This window comes from Ursus americanus, chromosome 36 (assembly GCF_024610735.1).
Source record: "Ursus americanus isolate L20-20 chromosome 36, mUrsAme1.1.p, whole genome shotgun sequence".
Lineage (NCBI taxonomy): Eukaryota > Metazoa > Chordata > Mammalia > Carnivora > Ursidae > Ursus > Ursus americanus.
In genome coordinates this window covers 14,607,957-14,620,800 of record NC_142162.1, presented here as the reverse complement: position 1 = coordinate 14,620,800, position 12,844 = coordinate 14,607,957, and the positions used below count along the sequence as shown (strand labels likewise).

Sequence of the window (12,844 nt, the reverse complement as noted above, 5' to 3'; positions counted from 1 at the left end):
TGAGGGATGAGGGGAAAATCACTATCAAGTTGGTGAATGTGGCATATGTTTTCTACCTTGTCTTAAATAGCTATTTCAGTTTACAGAGGGCTTACACATTTTCTCATTTTGTCTTCACATCAGCCCAGTGATACAAGTGGTTCAGATATAATTGTCCCGTTTACAGGCGAAGTCATTATGTCTCAGGGAAGTAAAGGAGTTTGCTAAAGGCAGAACTTGAGACACATCATCCTTTCTTGTTTACCTTCATGAAATAGCTGACAATTAATAAAATAGTCCATTTAGGGGCACCCAGGCGGCTCATTTGATTAAGTGTCTTACTCTGGATTTTGGCTCAGGTCATGATCTCACGGTCATGAGATCCAACCCTACATCAGGCTCTGTGCTCAGTGGGGAATCTGCTTGAGATTCTGTCTCTCTCTCCTTCTGCCCTCCCCCCTCCCCTGCACACACCTCTCTTTCTCTCAAATTGGAGAGAATTGTTAGCAGTATTATTTTAATGCCAAGGTGGAAGTTAAAATGCCCAATACGAGTGAACTTGTTTATTCATTTGCTGATGTGTTACAATGAAAATAGCACAATAATAAAGAATACAGTAAAGACTTTGTGCTATTACATTTTGCTATTTAATATTTACTGTAGTTACCCAAACTTCTCCTTGTTTTATGCATTTATTAAACTTCATACAAAATACACTAATACAACAGTTATGATTAATTAAATTGTTCGTTTGAAAAAAGAAATTAATTTTAAAAATGGTAGTGATGTGATTCTTCATAGAACTCTGGTGCTTTTCCCCCAACCCACCTGGAGTCCAGGCAATCTCTGCCCACAGGTACCATCAGTACTACTTGCCATGGGAGGCCTTATATGCAGGCACTTGTCTTTGTCAGGCTCCACAACCCTCTGTGGAGGACATCTGTTCTATGCCAGCTTGGCTGAGTATCAAGGCATGGAGCTTAACAGAAGAAATAAGTACTTGGCAGGGGATAAAACTCTGAACCCACCACTGTCTGTTGCTTATCAGAATTTCAGGAAGAACCACATTTATGGAGAATTTTCTGAAGGAGAGGAAGTTCATCCCCTCATCTAACATGGTACTCTCTATTGCTGGGGTTGGCCAGACCACCAAAGAGTCATTAATCCCGTTGGCATGATTTTGACCACCTCCCCACCTTACCAGGCTGCTTAGACTGAATTGGCATTTCTTTCAACCATTTACCATTGGTTTTCATCAAGCAGTATTAAAAAGAAAGGACTGTAAGACCTTGTACTGATTGTATTTACTTTGAGGTTGTTGAAATACATTGCTCATTATATTTCACATGTAAACTTTAAATATTTTTCTCTATATTTATGACACATTTCAAACCTACAGGAAATAATAGACCCCAGAGTGTCGTGAAAAGTTTACTTTTTGCTTTATCTGTCTCATTTTTTAAAAAGAATGGAATGTTATAAATATAGTTTAACACTCCCCCCACCCAGCCTTAGAAGTAACCACTATCCTAAAGTTGGTACGTATCTTTACTTTTCGCATTTTGTGTGCTGTTAGTACATATCCAAGTATCTACAGACAATATGTAATATTGTTTTAAAGATTTTCAAAAGTTTCCATAAGTGACATATAACACATCTCCATTTGCACACAGTGGGCTTTTCATGAAGACATATGTGAGAAACTTTTATTATGCTGAGCATCTGTTTTTTCTCATTTAATATATAAATGGTGTTTCCCTCTGTGCAGTTGTGGTTGGGAAATCTCAATTTTAATTTGTTGTCCACTTTCATTTTGTCTGTTTACTTCATCTGAATATTTCCTTACCTTATGTTTCCTCTGCCTACATGTCTTTGTTTAATTTCTTGAAGGTTGTTGCATTTATGTTCTGTAACAAGATCCTGTTTTCGGAGCCCTACCCTTGCCTTCCCCATTCAGTGTCACCTCCCATTACATACTTAGTTACCGACAGGCACCATTTGTCACCATGATTCCTCCTCCCCAGCACTGAAACCATGTCTGACAATTGGCGGGATTTACTATATGTTAAACATGACATTGTATTTAGTAAAATAGATTTTAGGTCTAAAATCCAGACCTGTCATCTGTCAGTATTCAAGAAAACAGGTACAAAATGTGCAATGGATTTCCATGTTAAAATACTTCTTGCTCAGAAGTAGATCCCTGTAGTTTAATCCCCAGTCCAAAAGTTGTTTTCAGTAGTAGAAAGGGATTTAGGATTATAGGCTGATGAGCATACATCACAATATTTTCATAATTTGGAGCCAAATGCCCTGCAAAGGATCAGAAGCCTGGGGAAGCTATTAACAATTTAAGAATTTACCATTTCCAGTTACTGTAAGAATGTTAATTGCATTCCCAAAGAGAAGTCATAGAAGTGGCATGTGTTATGACTCTTAGAAACATGTTTTGTATAGTAGAATATTAAAATGTCAGAGTTCGGGGTTTTACCCTTGAGCCTTTGCTAAATTTCTCTCCACCTTATAGTTAAGCACAACTCTGGGATTTTTGCTAAAGGCAGTCATTCTAAATGCACCTGAATTCATCTTCTTGGGATTATAATAGCCACCTAGAATGATTGTGTTACCCTCAAATATAACCAGGTGATCCTCCAACTTTAGGCAATGAAAAGAGTAGTTATTTATTAATTTAGTATAAGAGAACATTTGCAAACAAATATTTGCTCAAAAGGGGTAAATGTTTCTATAAGACATACACAGAAATGAGTATCTACAATGCATTATTTTAAAATATGAATTTCAGTATTTTACTGTTATTCATCTATGTGTTCAATTAAGGCTGTCTTTTTTCATGTTCACCAAGTTACTGCTCTAATGTCTGCACAAATTTTTGTGTTGATGAATAATATAGCTTTACTAATATAACAGTTGTAATAATGTCATATATTACCTCATTTATCCATCCATACGTGCATATACTTATTTAAAAAGTTTACTGAGCTTTGTTGTATTGTGGACACTGTTGGATCCTAGAAATACAAAGATGAGGAAAATCTGTACCATGATTTCAAGAAACTAACAATTTCATGTAAGTGATAGAGTTATAAACAAACTGTAGTCGATGCCTGGGTGGCTCAGTTGGTTAAGTGTCTGCCTTCGGCTCAGGTCATGATCCCAGGGTGCTGGAATGGAGTCCCGCATCAGGCTCCTTGCTCAGCACGGAACATGCTTTTCCCTCTGCCTGATGCTCCCCCTGCTCATGGTCTCTGTCTCTTTCTGACAAATAAATAAATAAAATCTTTAAAACAAATAAACTGTAGTAAATTGTGATAACTGATACAGTTGATAAATATAAAAGTGTTGTGGAACTAAGGAATAGCACGGAGCACCAGAGGGGAAGGGAGGGAAAATGGAAGGGGAAGAAATCGGTGAGGGAGACAAACCATGAGAGACTCTGGACTCTGGGAAAACAAACTGAGGGTTTCAGAAGGAAAGGGGTGGAGGGATGGGGTAGCCGGCTGATGGATATTAAGGAGGGCATGTGTTGTGATGAGCACTGAGTGTTATACGCAACTAATGAATCATTGAACACTGCATCAAAAACTAATGATGTACTATATGTTGGCTAACTGAACATAATTTTTTTAAAAAGTACCCTAAAAAAGAAAAAGATTGAATACATGAATGAAAAAAAGTTAAAAAAAATTGTTTTAAGTGTTGTGGAAGTATTGATGAAGAAGTAAATTAATCGTGCATGAAACCATCAAACAAAATAAGAAACGAGGTTATATTTGAGTAAGAGTCGCTTAAGAAAGTATTTCCTGACTCCCCAGGGCAGATTTAATTTTCCTTCATCTTTCTCCCCAGAATAGTATATACTATTCCCAATTATGTATTTATTATCACATTTCATTATAGTTAATGGTTCCCATGTCCTTCTACTCTACTAGATAGAACTCTCGAAGGAAGAATGTTTTATTCAGTTTTGTATCCTTAGTACCTAGTACAGGATAGAAGCTCAATAAAATGTTTCTTGATTGGATAAACACATGAGTCAAAAAGAAATCTTGAGAGAAATTTAAATATTCAAAAATATTTTTGGACTGAATGAAAATAAAAAAACATCAAAATTTGTGCAGTGCAGTGAAGGGCAATGATGAGAGAAAAATTTACAGCATTAAATGCATATATTAAAAAAGAAGAAAGATCTGAAATCAATCATCTAAACTTTCACCTTTGAAAACTAGAAAAAGAAGAGCAAATTAAATCCAAAGTAAGGAAAAGAAAAGAAATAATAAGAATTAGAACAGGAATCAATGAAATTGATAACAGGAAATTAATAGAATTAATGAACCAAAGTGCTGACACTTTAAAGAGATTAGTAAAATCAATAAACCCTGAGCCAGGCTGGCTAAGAAAAAAAGAGAGATGACACAAATTACTATCAGAAATAAGAGATGGGACATCGCTACGGATCCTATGGACATTAAAATGATAATAAAGGAATACTACAAACAAGTCTATGCTCACGAATTTGATAACCTAGGTGAAATGAACAAATTCCTTGAAAGACACAACTTGCCAAACATCACACAAGAAGAAATAGACAATCTCAAGAGGTTCAGATCTATGAAAGAAATTAATCAATAACTAATAATATTTCAAAAGAGAAGACATCAGGCCCAGGTGGGTTCATCAGTGAATACTGCCAAATATATAAGGAAGAAATTATACTAGTTCTATACAATGTCTTTTAGAAGATAGAAGCAGAAGGAATACTTCCTAACTTGTTCTATGAGGACAGCATTACCCTAATAACACCAGAGAAAAATGTTACAGTAAAAGAACGAATTGAGTCCAAAAATGTACGAAAAGAATTTTACACCATGATCAAGTGGGATTTATTCTAGGTAGGAAATACTACAACATTAATTGTAGTCCATCATATCAGCAGGTTAAAAAAAGAAAAATCATATGATCATATCAATAAATGCAGAAAAAGAATTTGACAAAATTCCAAACTCATTCATGGTAAAAACTTAGTAAACAAGAAACAGGGGAATTTTCTCAACTTAATGACAAAAAAAACTGATAGCTGACATCATACTTAATGGTGAGAAACTCAAAACTTTCCCTCTAAGAATCAGATACAAGGTACATCATACTGGAAGTTCTAGCTAATGCATAAGGCAAGAAAAGGAAATAAAAGGCACACAGATTGAGAAGGAAGAAGTAAAATCGTCTTTGTTCTCAGATGACCTGTTTGTCTATGGAGAAAAACCAAAAGAATTGACAGAAAAACTGGAACTAATAAGCAATTATAGCAAGTGAGGCAGATACAAGGTTAATATACAAATGTATTTTGCTATATACCAGCAGTGAACAAGTGGAATTTGAAATTGAAAACACAATACCATTTACATTACCACCCCGAAAATGAAATACATATAAATCTGACAAAATATGTCCAAGATCTATATGAGGAAAACTACAAAACTCTGATGAATGAAATCAAAGACAAACTAAACAAATGGAGAGATATTCCACAGTCACGGATAGGAAGATTCAATATTGTCAAGTTGTCTCTTTTTCCCAACTCAATCAATAGATCCAGTGCAATCCCATTCAGAATACCAGCAAGTTATTTTGTGGGTATTAATCTGATTCTAAAGTTTGCATAGAGAGGCAAAAGACCCCAAAGAGCCAATACAATATTAAAGGAGAACAGCAAAGTTGGAGGACTGATACACATGACTCCAAGACTTACTATAAACCGACAGTAATCAAAATAATGTGGTACTAATGAAAGAACAAATAGATCATTGGAACAAAATAACCCAGAAATAGACCGCCATAAATATGGTTAACTGATCTTCAACAAAGGAGTAAAGGCAATATAATGGAGCAAAGATAGTTTCTTCAATAAATGGTGCCGGATCAACTGTACATCCCCATGCAAAAAAATAAATCTGGACACAGATCTTACACACTTTACAAAAATTAACTCAAAATGGGTCATAGATGTAGATGTAAAATGCAAAACTGTAAAATTCCTAGCAGATAATACAGGAAAAAAACCTAGATGACCTTGGGTATGACAAGGAGTTTTTATATATAATACTGAAAGCACCGCCCATGAAAAAAACTGGTAAGTTAGAGTTCATTAAAATTAAAAATTTCTGCTCTGTGAATGACAGTGTCAAGAGAATTAAGAGAGGCCTCAAACTAAAACACATTTGCAAAAGACACATTTGATAAAGGACTGTTCCCCAAAATAACAACAAGAAGAAAATAACCTGATTAAAAACTGGGCCAAAGACTGTAACAGACACCTCACCAAAGAAGATACACAGATGGCAAATAATCATATGAAAGATATTCCACATCATACGTCATCAGAGAAATAATAGAATAATGTACCTAAATATGTTAATATTATTAGGAACCCAGATTTTTAGTATATGAGAAAAGGAATAATTGTAAAACATCAAAAATTTAGATAAAAATCTTTTCCCCCAGTTTTATTGAGATACAGTTGAGAAATAATTGACACATAACATTGTATTAGCTTAAGGTATACAAAATGATTTTATATATATATGTATGTATATGTATACACACACACACACACACACACACACACACTTACCACAATAAGGTTAGTTAGCATCCATCACCTTTCATAGTTACAAGGTTTTTTTTCTTGTGATGAGAACTTTTAAGATCTATTCTCTTAGCATCTTTCAAATATACAATGCTGTATTTATTTTTAACAATAGTCACCATGCTATGCATTGTATCTCCAGAACTTATTTATCTTATAAGTGGAAGTTTTTACCCTTTGACCACTTTTACCCATTTCCCCCACCCCCTGCCCACCTCTGGCAACCACCAATCTGTTCTCTGTATGAATGAGTTCAGTTTTTTTAGTCCACATATAAGACAGTGTTTGTTTTTCTCTGACTTACTTCATTTAGTAAAAGACCCACCCTCAAAGTCCATCCATGTTTGTTGAAAAATGGTAGTATTTTTTTCCTTATGGTTGAATAATATTCCACTGTGTATGCATACCACATTTCCTTTATCCTTTCATCTGTCAGTGGACACTCAGGTTGTTTGCCTGTCTTGGCTATTGTAAATAACGCTGTAGTAAGCAAGGCGGTGCAGATATCTCTTGAGATATTGATTTCCTTTCCTTCAGATATATAAGTGGAATTGTTGGGTCATTTGGTAGTTCTCTTTTTAACTTTTTGAGGAACCTTCCTACTATTTTTCAGAGTGGCTACACCAATTTATGTTTCCATCCGTAGTGCAGAAGTCTTCCCTTTTCTCCACATCCTGGCCAACACTTGTTATTTCTTTTAAATATTAAAGTTAAGACTTGTTATGTCTTTTTAATGATAGCCATACATAAAATCTTTTTAATGATAGCCATATATAAAATCTTTATATCAGTATAAATTCAATATTTTGTTTCCTTTTTTAAAAATCAAATTTTCTTAGCTTTGTTAAGTGAAAAAGTATGAAAAAACTACGAAGCCCAATCACAACAAACCTCTTACTCTCAAATTGTGGTTTCTAAAATGATTACTTCCAGGTATGGGATAGGAAATTCATAGCATGTCTCTCAAATGTCTTACGCCTGAAAGAAAGGGAGTTATGAAAGGCTAATGGGTCGAGGTGCCTGAGTGCCTCGGTTGGTTAAGCAACCGACTCTTGGTTTCAACTCAGGTCATGATCTCAGGGTCGTGAGATTGATCCCTGTGTCGGGTTCCAGGCTGAGCTTGGAGTCTGCTGGAGATTGTCTCCCTCTGCCCCTCCTGCTCATGCTGTGTGTGTGTGTGTGTGTGTGTGTGTCAAATACATAAATCAATCTTTTTTAAAAAAAAAAGACTAATAGGTCCTGTCAAAAGGACACAGGAGCAAACATGAAGGAGCTTCCTTGGCTCAGGATGGGAAGATTTTAGGACCAAAAATAGTAGCGCTTTCTACTAAATGAAAAACATTGATTACATAGATTCCATAATGATAACACCAACAACAAAAAACACAATAAACAAACACCCTAGGAGGCATCATTGAAAGTAATTAAGACAATAGCTTCTTACTCTAGAAGGTGTCAATCATATGGAAAGATTAAACATTTATCTTGTCTTTTATGTATGAACAGTAAGGTAATCAAATAGCCTTAGGGGATGAGTGAAAGGTTTTCATTATAGAAAAATTCTGTGTAATGAAAGTATAAGAGGTAATAGAAACTCAGCATTTTTAACCTCTAATGAATAATAGATTTGGGCAATAATCATCAATGGATAAAACCATCGGATGAAAAAAACCAAACAAACCATTGGATAAAATTTTCTTGGACACTTTATAGTAAAGGAAGCAGACGATCAGGCCCCAACCCCACTGATCAGTCTTAGCATCAGGCTGTGCATGCCTCCTCATATGATACAGTTACGAAATACAGGTTATGACTATAAAGTATTCTTGCCAAATAATTGAACCTGAATCTAGTCAAACCTTTAATGTTAATTTCCATTTGGAGGGAATATGTGGGATGAATTGAATTGAACAATCAATTGGCATGACAGGGAAATAAACAGATAAGTCCAAAATGTTGAATCTTGTATAGGACAATACACTTGGTTTCTTTACAGGTCAGTTACCTGAAAAAAAAATAATAATAATAAAGGCAAGGGAGGAGAGACAATTCTAGGTTGAGACTTTATTTTTTTTTTAATGGTTTTGTGGATCCCATAAAACCAAATGCAAAAACATTTTTAAAAACTGGAGAAATCTGCACATGCTTAAGTCTTAGATGATATCAAGAAAATTTTACATTTACTCAAGTGTATCAAAATGATAATATGGTTATGTAAGAGAATGTCATATTTTCTAGAGATGCATACTAAAGTAAGTAGAGCTGAAATGACATAACGTCTGCGATTTGCTTCAAAAAATTTACTGAGGGGTGCCTGGGTGGCTCAGTCAGTTATAAGCATCCAACTCTTGATTTCTGCTTAGGTCATGATCTCAGGGTCATGAGGTTGAGCCCTGCATTGGGCTGAGTGTGGAGCCTGCTTCAGATTCTCTCCCTCTCCCTCTGCCCCCCCCCCTAAAAAAAGTAATAATTTACTGAAAGAGAAAGAGGGAAGGAGGAAGGGAAGGAGGAGGAAGAACAATAATTACAACAGAGATGAAGAAGACAGTGAGAAAAAGGGAAATTAATCATAGCTATAAAAAAATAAACTGAAGAAAGACTCAAATGCTTACATCCTTAGGAATCAACATACTGTGTAGATTCAAAAATGTATACTTCTTTTCATGAAATAATAAACTTGAGCATGAATAATGTGGGTTTTTTTGAGGGGGGGACAGAGGTGGAAGGAGAGAGAATCTCAAGAGGCTTCACACCCAGTGCAGAGCCTGACATGGGGCTCTGTCTCCCAATCCTGAGGTCATGACAGGAGCTGAAACCAAGATCCAGACACTTAACCCACTGAGCCACCCAGGTGCTGCCATATGTTATTTTTTAACCAACAAATAGAGGACCTATGTTCTTTTCAAAAACTCCTAAACTTTGACTATAATTGGCAATTGGTCACAAAGAATATATTGACTTTACTGGTTGTTTTTTTAGTGGTAGCATTCTGGATATTTGATTTGCAAAATTATCTTAAATTGTACTTTGATACATTTTCTCTCTCTCTCTCCCTCTCTCTGTCTTTCTCTCCCCCTGCTCTTTCCCTCTCTGTCTCTCTGTCTCTCTCACTGTTTCTTTCTCTCTGTTTCTCACTCTCTTGCTCTCTTGGGCCTCCAGTTAAAAAACGTGGTTATTCTGCTGCCGCTGGGCAAAATGTGGTGACATTAGAGTTAAAGCAAATCCACTCACCAAAATTGAAGGAGTTTTAGCTGTGTTTTTTTACTCTCGCCCAAATTTGCTTGGCTATCCCTCACACTTACTGTTCCAGAATAACTTTACATCCAGTTCGTCAAGTTGTATGAACTATCCCACTACCATTTGTTTGGGATTGCATTGGTTTTTGTAAAGATAGTTGTTGAGGTAATTGATATGTTTACAACATGTATCTTCTCATCTAAGAACAAACAAGGTATATGTCTCTTCTATTCTGTTTTTTATACCTCTCAATATATTTTGTATATATTTTTTTCATATTGTCCTTGTACACTTCTTTTCTATTACTGTGAATGGACTTTTTAATAATTATATATTCTGATTAGTTATTGGTAATATATGGAAAGTTCTTGATTTTCATATATTGCTCTTATATCTGATCATCTGGAAAATTTGTTATAATTGTTTAAAAACTCATTGGAACTAAACTAAATCTTTATCAATAGAGGAATGATTAAATTAATCAGGATAAATCTAGTTTATAGAACATTGTGCCACTCTTTAGAAATTATATGTATATTTAAAAAAGAAAAGAAATTTTATGTATATAATATATGGTGAGAGAGAGACCCATCTCCAAAATAAAGTGGAAAAAAACAAGTGAGCAAAAAGAAAGTTGCATAGTAATAATAAAGTATAGTCCAAGTATGTAAAACTACTACATGTGGATATATTCATATGCAAGGTAAATTTGAATAAGGTCTGGAAAAATGCATTCCACTGTTAACAGTAATTACACTTGAGTAGGAGAGTAAAGGAGATTTTTCAATTTTTTGCTATTATATTTTTGTATTGATTTTTTTCTAAAACATGAATTTATACAATGCTTTTGTAATTAAAAAAAGAAAAATGTAAAAGTAAAATGCTGGGAAATAGATAAGTTGATAAAGATTGACATGGAGGAAGCTCCAGGGAGAGTAGATATAAGTCCATAGAAAACTCTCATGGGTCATTAATTTCTACAATATCTTTAAAGTCACTTCCATTTGGCTTTGGAAAATCTGTGGCTCTACACAACCTGTCAAGAAGTATTACCAGCATCTATTAGAGCAGAAAATGAAGATAAAATGTAACACAACTGTCCAATGAAATCAGTGGAGACATCTCTCCCTGGTGTTTATCTTCCTCATGTGATTTCTCCCATACAAGGGCTATGCACTAGTGAAAGACCTAAATAAATTAGCTGGCTAAATGAATTGGGTAATTTTCCTTCTAGCACTCTCTCATTGCCAGCTGGAAACCAGATGAGACCAGCCTCTATTTCCTAGGTCTTCCTAGTGTCTAGAGTTTCTATATGGGAAACTCTTCCAACCTGAATGTAGAAATGGGAGCCTTGTTGGTCTACCTGTATCAGGTGGATTGAGGCATCCTTGTTTGCTGTGAAGTAAGGCTCTTTCTTGGCTTGCATATGAAATCTTGGTAAAAGGCCTTTGCCTACTTCATATCACTGTAAATACCTATGCCCTGCTCCTAGCATAGTGAGTTAGAGTTATATCTTAAGTTGTAACATAAGCAAGTTTTGGCAGATGTGTGACCTGGACTTCTGTTTTTATAATGTGTTAAATGGACATCAGTGGTAGAGATTAGAAGATCACCTAACATTGTGTCTAGCGGCATTTCTCAAACTGTAATGTAAGGATCACCTTAGGATGCTGACTCAGTGGGTCTGGGATAGACCCTTGAACTTGCATTTCTAAGAAGCTCCCAAGTTATGTGGATGTGGCTTGTCCAGGAACCACATTTAAAGTAGCAAGAGAGTACAGCACATGCTTGTTACTCAATAAATATTTGTTGACTGAGTCCTCTTCTGTCCTAACACCCAGAAATGTGAAACTTCCTGTAGAGACACACCCTCCCCCTTGTACTCTGTGTTAGATGGTGAGGAATTTTTACTTTCTCAGAAGCTACCTCTGTGGGACTATTGTGATTTACATACTTCCACCCCCTTCCTGATATTCTGCCCACGTGGAGGCAGGACCCAGGGTTGTTTTCCATATAGGCAACATTGCTGTGTGCACTCTGATCTAGTCACCTTTTCCAAGCCCAATCTGGTGTAATTAACAGTCTGCCCAGTGTGCCCCACTGGGGCTGTAGTTCAGATCATAGACAAGGCCAAGAGGGAAACAAGAGGCCCCTTCTGCAAGACCTATTCTCCTCAGAGCGACAGCCCCTTCCCTCCTCTGTGGTAGGGAGTTACTAGAGCAATAAATTGGTTCACAAAGCTTATTAACAAACCAAAAAATAAAAATCAAGTCACATGAGAACTCCAACACAGAGGTACCTTAAATTGAGCAAGAATTAAAAGTTAAACAAGCTCACTGCAGACACCCAAGACTCCAAGATGGCATCAGTCATACCAGTGAAGGAGAAGCAGCTCACAGATGTCCTCCTAGGAGAGCTGCTGAACTGGATACTGATGTGGGATTTCACCCCTAAAGGCATTGCTGGAGCGTTTCAAAAAGGTTACTACTAATATTACAACAAGCATGTCAATGTAAAAAAGGGAGCATCGCTGGGATTTCTATGGTGCTGGCAGTTAACCTGCTTTTCAACTGCTGCCTTTCTTACAAGGAGCTGAAACATGAGTGGCTATGCAAGTGCCACTGAAGTGGGCCCAGTGTGAAGGGCACACTCTGCATTCCTGAACAGGACCTTTGCCTGACACCCCTGAATCCTTTTGTATTTGAATTGAGAATTACCACTCAATAAAAGATGACTGGTACATGAAAAAAAAAAAAAAAAAAAAGTTAACCAGACTAGTGTCTTGAGAAATCTTTTGCCTGGTTTTCCCTTTCAAAAAAGTGTTTGCCTGTTGAGCTACAACAAAAATACCTCATAAATTAAAATCTCAACCTTGGTCGTTTGGAGTGGATATTGTCCTTAAAGTAGGATCAAAAGCCAAGTCGGAAATTGGTTGAAATATGTATATTGAAATCTTCTTTTGGA

General features: G+C 35.9%; 1 pseudogene; it reads left to right on the top strand.

The window, feature by feature from the left end:
- The first annotated feature begins 12,230 nt into the window (after positions 1 to 12,230).
- On the top strand, positions 12,231 to 12,505 carry LOC123788902 (ATP synthase F(0) complex subunit f, mitochondrial pseudogene; annotated as a pseudogene).
- The last annotated feature ends 339 nt before the right edge of the window (positions 12,506 to 12,844 follow it).